This window comes from Crinia signifera, chromosome 5 (assembly GCF_055691185.1).
Source record: "Crinia signifera chromosome 5, ASM5569118v1, whole genome shotgun sequence".
Lineage (NCBI taxonomy): Eukaryota > Metazoa > Chordata > Amphibia > Anura > Myobatrachidae > Crinia > Crinia signifera.
Window position 1 is genome coordinate 56,798,053 of NC_139221.1, and position 6,391 is coordinate 56,804,443.

The 6,391-nt window shown below is 44.4% G+C and overlaps 1 long non-coding RNA gene across 1 annotated transcript; it reads right to left on the minus strand.

Moving 5' to 3' along the window:
• Positions 1-284: 284 nt before the first annotated feature.
• Positions 285-5,747, minus strand: LOC146079455 (uncharacterized). Its single transcript, XR_014474537.1, has 3 exons — positions 5,480-5,747; positions 585-697; positions 285-421 (listed from the first exon to the last, which is right to left on the minus strand). It is a non-coding gene; the product is annotated as an uncharacterized LOC146079455 (long non-coding RNA).
• Between the last annotated feature and the right edge of the window lie 644 nt (positions 5,748-6,391).

The following is a 6,391-nucleotide window of genomic DNA, read 5'->3' on the forward strand; positions in this document are numbered from 1 at the left end:
GGGTTATGTAGTTCCACAGATCCAATTAATGTGTGCTGTCCTAATCACTGTAGGGCTGCAGTGTACTTGATTGTTAATCCATATCAATCCTCTGGGTAGTTGGAAAAGCACTTTACAGTCACTTTTACATGTGTAATCTGCTGGTCTTTCCTGTTATTTGCAAGTGGATTCAAAATATCGTTCACAGTCATAATACTGAAATAACCACTTCAGTTCAAAGTGTTCACATTCCTTATGTAATCATATCAGAGTAAAAAAGTTTGATTTAGGTAAAGTTTTTATCAGCATATTTGAAAAATTGACAGTTAGGTGCAAATGATCATAATGGAAAATGTCTTCTTCTTTCAAACAGCTCCATCTCTGGAGTCCCAGCCTGCTGTTGAGCAACATCAGCCACATCCGATTGTTCACACTGTCCAGTCTGCAGGTGAGAGATCATAGTGTTACACAAACACATTGCACATTTCACACATGGCTGTCCCCACCACAGTAGCCTGTGCCAATGCATAATGCATGAGCAACACCTAACCATTCCAACTAAGGTAACATGACCCGCCATACACCAATCTGCATAGCATACTTACCACTCTTTTCTCATGTGTAGGTCCTTCAGAACCGATGCCTGAACCTACGGATCCCATGCAAACTATGGACGACATGAGTGAAATCATCCTTGAGACGGTGCCATCGTTGGAACCTGCACAAAACCAAGCACACCCAGTCAATGAGGCCCCCTATACGCAGTCACATAGGCAGCAGCCCCCAATCATTGCAGCCACCAACACCCCCACTAGTGCGGAGGAGTTGGCGCAATCCATCCATCTTTTTAAGGGGAAACAACTAGCTTTTATGGAGGTGCAGACCACCCAACTAGAAACCGTGAAGGGGTATGTGTATAACATAGCTCTGCAAATGAGACGAATTTCTCAAAGTGTGCGGGCTAATGTAGGGACACAAATTCGTCTTGTCTCCACATTAGACACACGCTTAGCAGAAATTGGCCAAGCCATTCAGGGTCAAACTACTAATTTTAGAGCACTAAATGCCAATATGGTTGAACAGAAACAAGCTATTAACCCCTTCCTGACAGAGCTAGTTTTTGCGTTCCTGACAGAGCCATTTTTTTCAAATCTGACATGTCTCACTTAAGTGGGGATAACTTTTTTTTGCTTTTACTTATCCCAGTGATTTTGAGATTGTTTTTTCGTGACACATTGTACTTCAAATTAGTGGTAAATTTGGGTCGATACAGTCTGTGTTTTTTTGTGAAAAATACCAAAATGTCGTGAAAAAATGGAAAATTTAGCGATTTGCAAAATGTTAAATTTTCTGCTTGTGAGACAAATAATCATACCACTCAAAATAGTTAATAACTAACATAGACCATATGTCTACTTTATGTTGCCATCATTATTTCAACTTCCTTTTAATTTTTTTGGACACTAGGAGGCTTCAAATATGAATAGCAAATTCTCAAATTTTCAAGAAAATTTCAAACACTGATTTTTTTAGGGACCAGTTCAGTTCTGATGTGACTTTGAGGGACTTGTATGTGAGACACCCCCATAAATGATGCCATTTCAAAAACTGCACCCCTCACAGTATTCAAAACAGCATTTTGGAAGTTTGTTAACCCTTAAGGTGTTTCACAGGAATTAAAACAAAGTGTAGGTGAAATTTCAAAATTTCATTTTTTTTGCAGATTTGCAAATTTAATACATTTTTCTAAGGAACACAGTACATTTTACTAGAGAAATGTGACTAAAAATTGATTCCCCCAATTCTTTGGTTTTCATAAATATCCTATATGTGGCCCTAGTGTGCACGGTGACCAAACCACAGGCTTCATAATAGAAGGAGCACCTACTTGATTTTGGAGCCTCCTTTTTATGAGATTATTTTTTAGGAACCATGTAGGTTTCTAGGCACCATAAGATGCTAAAAGTTAGGTACCCCCCCACAAGTGACCCCATTTTGCAAACTACACCCTTCAGGGAATTCATCTAGGGGTATAGTGTACATTTCAAACCCCCAGGGGTTTCACCAATTGTGGTACAACTGGGCAGTGAAAATGAAAAAAAAAAAATTTTCATTTTCACAGCTCAGTTGTATCAAAATTGGTGAAACCCCTGGGGGTTTGAAATGTACACTATACCCCTTGATGAATTCCCTGAAGGGTGTAGTTTGCAAAATGGGGTCACTTGTGGGGGGGTTCCACTGTATGGGTGTTTCGGGGGTCATTCAACCAGAATCTGTGCTGCAAAATCCAAAAATCACTCCTTCCCTTCTGAGTCCTGCCATGCACCCAACTGGTATTTTTTGGTCACACATGAGGCATTGCCGTACTCGGGAGAAATTGGGGCACAGATTTTGGGTGCTTTGTCTCCTTCATTCCTTGTGAAAATGAAAAATTTTGAGCCAGATCTGCATTTTTGTGTAAAAAAATGTAATTTTTTACACAAAAATGCAGTTCTGGCTCAAAATTTTTTATTTTCACAAGGAATGAAGGAGACAAAGCACCCCAAAATCTGTGCCCCAATTTCTCCCGAGTACGGCAATGCCTCACGTGTGACCAAAAAATACCAGTTGGGTGCATGGCAGGACTCAGAAGGGAAGGAGTGATTTTTGGTGGCGGAATGAATGGTGGGTGCTATGTCGCATTAGCAAGACCCCCGAAGCACCAATACAGTGGAACCCCCCCACAAGTGACCCCATTTTGGTCACCAGCTTTGGGAGGGGGGCTGGCGCTGCGGCTGGCGGGGGGGTGGGAGGGGTGCTGGCGCTGCGGCAGCCGGGTGGGTGGGAGGGAGGGGGGCTGCCGGGTGGGAGGGGGGGGGGCTGGCGATCGTTGGTGATCGGTGCGGTATACGCACACACACACACACACACACACACACACACACACACACACACACATATATATATATATATATATATATATATATATATATGTGTGTATATATATATATATATATATACATATATATACATATATATACACACATATATATATATATATATATATATATATATATATATGTGTGTATATATATATATATATATACACACATTTGCACATTTTTTTATTTTATTTTATTTTTAACTTTTCCAGCAGCAGCATGATGCTGCTGCTGCTGCTGCTGCTGCTGCGGGGGGGAGGGGGGAGGAGGGGAGCGTAGCGTGCGCTCCGGACGTAGCGGTTGAGCCGCTGGAGCTGCTGCTGCTGCCGGGTGAGTGCCCGGCGGGTGGGAGGGGGGTGCTGCCGCTCGGTGGTGATCGGTGCTGCACCGATCACCACCGTTTTCTGTGTTACCGAGCGGCTTAGCCGCCGGTAACACAGGAAACGCTGTGATTGACTGTTCAGATTTGAACAGCCAATCACAGCGATCGCCGACCGGGGGGGGCACCCCTGCCCCCCCTGGGCGACGAGGGGGGATGTCTGCTGTCAGGGACAGCAGACATCACCTAACTGTCACTGCGTCTCTAGACGCAGTGACAGTTAGAAACCATGACGTACATTTATGCCATGTGTCGGGAAGTACTTCCCGACCATGACGTAAATGTACGTCAAATGTCGGGAAGGGGTTAATGGCCAAACAACTGCGTTGATGTCCCTACAAACGCAAATCAGCCTCAGTGCAACTACTTTGTTAGGTCAGCACCAAACCACATCTACCCAAAGCAGTAGTGTGTCCTCCACACCCGTTAGTGGGTCTCCCACGGCGTAGTGTCCGTACTAGGGGTGGTGGTGCCACTAGTGGTAAGGGTAATACCCGGGCTGTATTCAAACATGAATAATGTTCTTTGCATTTACATGTGTATCATGTTCTTTCTTTTTTTCCTTCACTCATGCAGTGATTGTTCCTGCAAATTTTTTATATGCTATGGCCTATGGCTAAATTTTTCTGCAAGTAAAAATTATTTGCATCCAGCAAACTTGTTGTCATTCTTTACAAATGATTACCCACACTGTTCTATTATGTATTGTCAACTAGTCACATTTTAGCAGACACGGGACTTTGGGTTGTGTGTGCTTATTTGTCATGGAAATTTAAGGAAATAGTCACATTTGAAGGGGAATTGCATTGGGAATTGCATACTGTATGTAGGCGCCACTTGTTTTGCAACATTTCAACCACCTCAGATCAATGAGCCATGTCACCTCCATCCATTAAGCCTATGTTAATTTGTATTTGACAACATTTGTACACACAGAAAACTACAGTACTTATCATGTTGCCAGGCATAAAGTATGCTGTGGTGGGGTAGATTTCAGGTGTTGCCCATTATTGTTGGTCTGCTTCTGGGCAATTAACATGGACAGGGAAAAATGTAATGTTACCAATGTATGTGTGTTACAGGTTCCCCATTACTATTCATTGTACACACACAAATTACCTGTGAAATGCTGCCGGATCATCCGTGTACGAACCACATCCCCCCTCCGTGTACTTCGCACTACAACATCAGTAGTTTGAGCTTCCTGCACGACTGCTGCAGGGGCCACATCTACATAATTTGGTTGACCCAAAGCTATGTTATGCAGCATGCAGCAAGCCTGGACAACCAAAACCACTTTGGCAGGGTGGTATAGCAGTGTACCTGCTGACCTGTCCAAATACCGAAATCGGCTTTTCAGCACCCCAAAGGTGCGTTCCACTACATTGCGGGTAGCAATATGTGCAGCATTGTAGCGGTGCTGTGCAGGGCTTTGTGGGTTCCGCAGAGGTGTCATGAGCCACGAATGACACCCATATCCTGAGTCACCTAACATGTAAAGGGATTTGTGTGGTCACATATCATGTGGGTAATTGGTACATAATAGTAGCAGCCTATACTATATTGTTTGGGCTGGTATAAAGAATTACAACAGAAATGACTCTTGATTAGAAGGTTACACACATGGATGTTAAAGGTAAAGACATAGGTAAGCAAACAGCATGTAAACAGTGGTAAGTGACTTACCAAGTAGCCAGCCCTCTGGCATGGTGTTGTTGTGGAAACGGTCCCAGAGAGCTGAGTGCCGCAGGATATAGGCATCATGGCAGTTCCCGGGATAGCCTGCAACCACACTGAGAATTCTGAGGTTGGCATCGCAGACCACCTGCACATTGAGAGAATGTCTGCCCCTGCGATTAACATAGACATGCTCCCTCACGTGCGGGGCCCGAATCTCAATGTGGGTGCAGTCTATGGCTCCCAGCACATTTGGAAATGCTGAGAGCCGAAAGAATGCCACCTTCAGGTCCTGCCACTCGGACTCACAATGTGGGAATGTGATATATGTGCGCCACAGCTTCTTTAATGCATTTAACACTTGAGAAAAATGTTTAGAGAAAGTGGCTTTTGACACCCCCAAGGCCCATGAGCTCACAGACTGAGTGGAGCCTGTGGCAAACAAGTGGAGGGCGCACATTAATTTCTGCAGCCCAGACACTGCATAGTTGGCCCCCCCAGAGGGGTCCAAATCATCTCTCACCTGCTCATATAAGTTCAACAGGTTCTGTCGGTTCAACCTAAACATGTCCACCACCTGTTGATCAGAGAGGGAGTCCAGGTACACCCTAGCACGGTACCGACGAGAAGCACGGAGTGGTCGGGGTACCTGGATCTGGTGGGCAGCATCATCCCTCCTGCGTAGCTCCTCCAAACGCCCCAGCTCACACACTAGCACCTCCAGTCCACTCTGCAAAATGTCCATCTCAAACAGCCTCACAGGTGCCCATAATCATGTGGGAGTATATGTAGGGGAGTTAGTAAGTGCTATGTGGGTCACCTGTGAGATATTTAACCGTTTCTACGCTGAAACGCTGGCAATTTTAAGCAAATCGCCACCCTGTACTTGGTCTATTTTTTGGGGGGGCAAAAATCGCATTTTGCTGCCGATTTCCAAATGCGGCAGACATTAAATTAGCGATTTGTATCTTTTTCAATGGGAAAACATCTGGATGCGATGTTGTAAATCGCCACTTCAGAAAGTGCGAATTAGCAGCAAAAAGTCCGATTTATGCCGCAAATCGCCACCCATTAAGTAGTCGATTTGGGAAAAAAATGAAAAAACGGCCTTTTTTGCGATAAAAATCGCCAAAAACCCAACATCGATCTCTAATAAATGTCACCCCATGTGTTCGACTCATGCGCAAACATCTTCAATGTCGCCACGCAAGTGCAGAAGTATGCACCTTGGCTGGCTGTGGGGCGAGTTATATTTTTCTTTGCTCATTGCCAAGGGAACTTACATGCCCTTCTCCAAGGAGCTTACAATCTAGAGGGGGAAACCGACCAGTGACATAAGGTTCCCTACATATACCAAATGACAGGTACAAACAATGGTATACAGGGGTGTCCTCATATAGCTAGCCTCAATATACTATGCAGCATGAGAAGACTG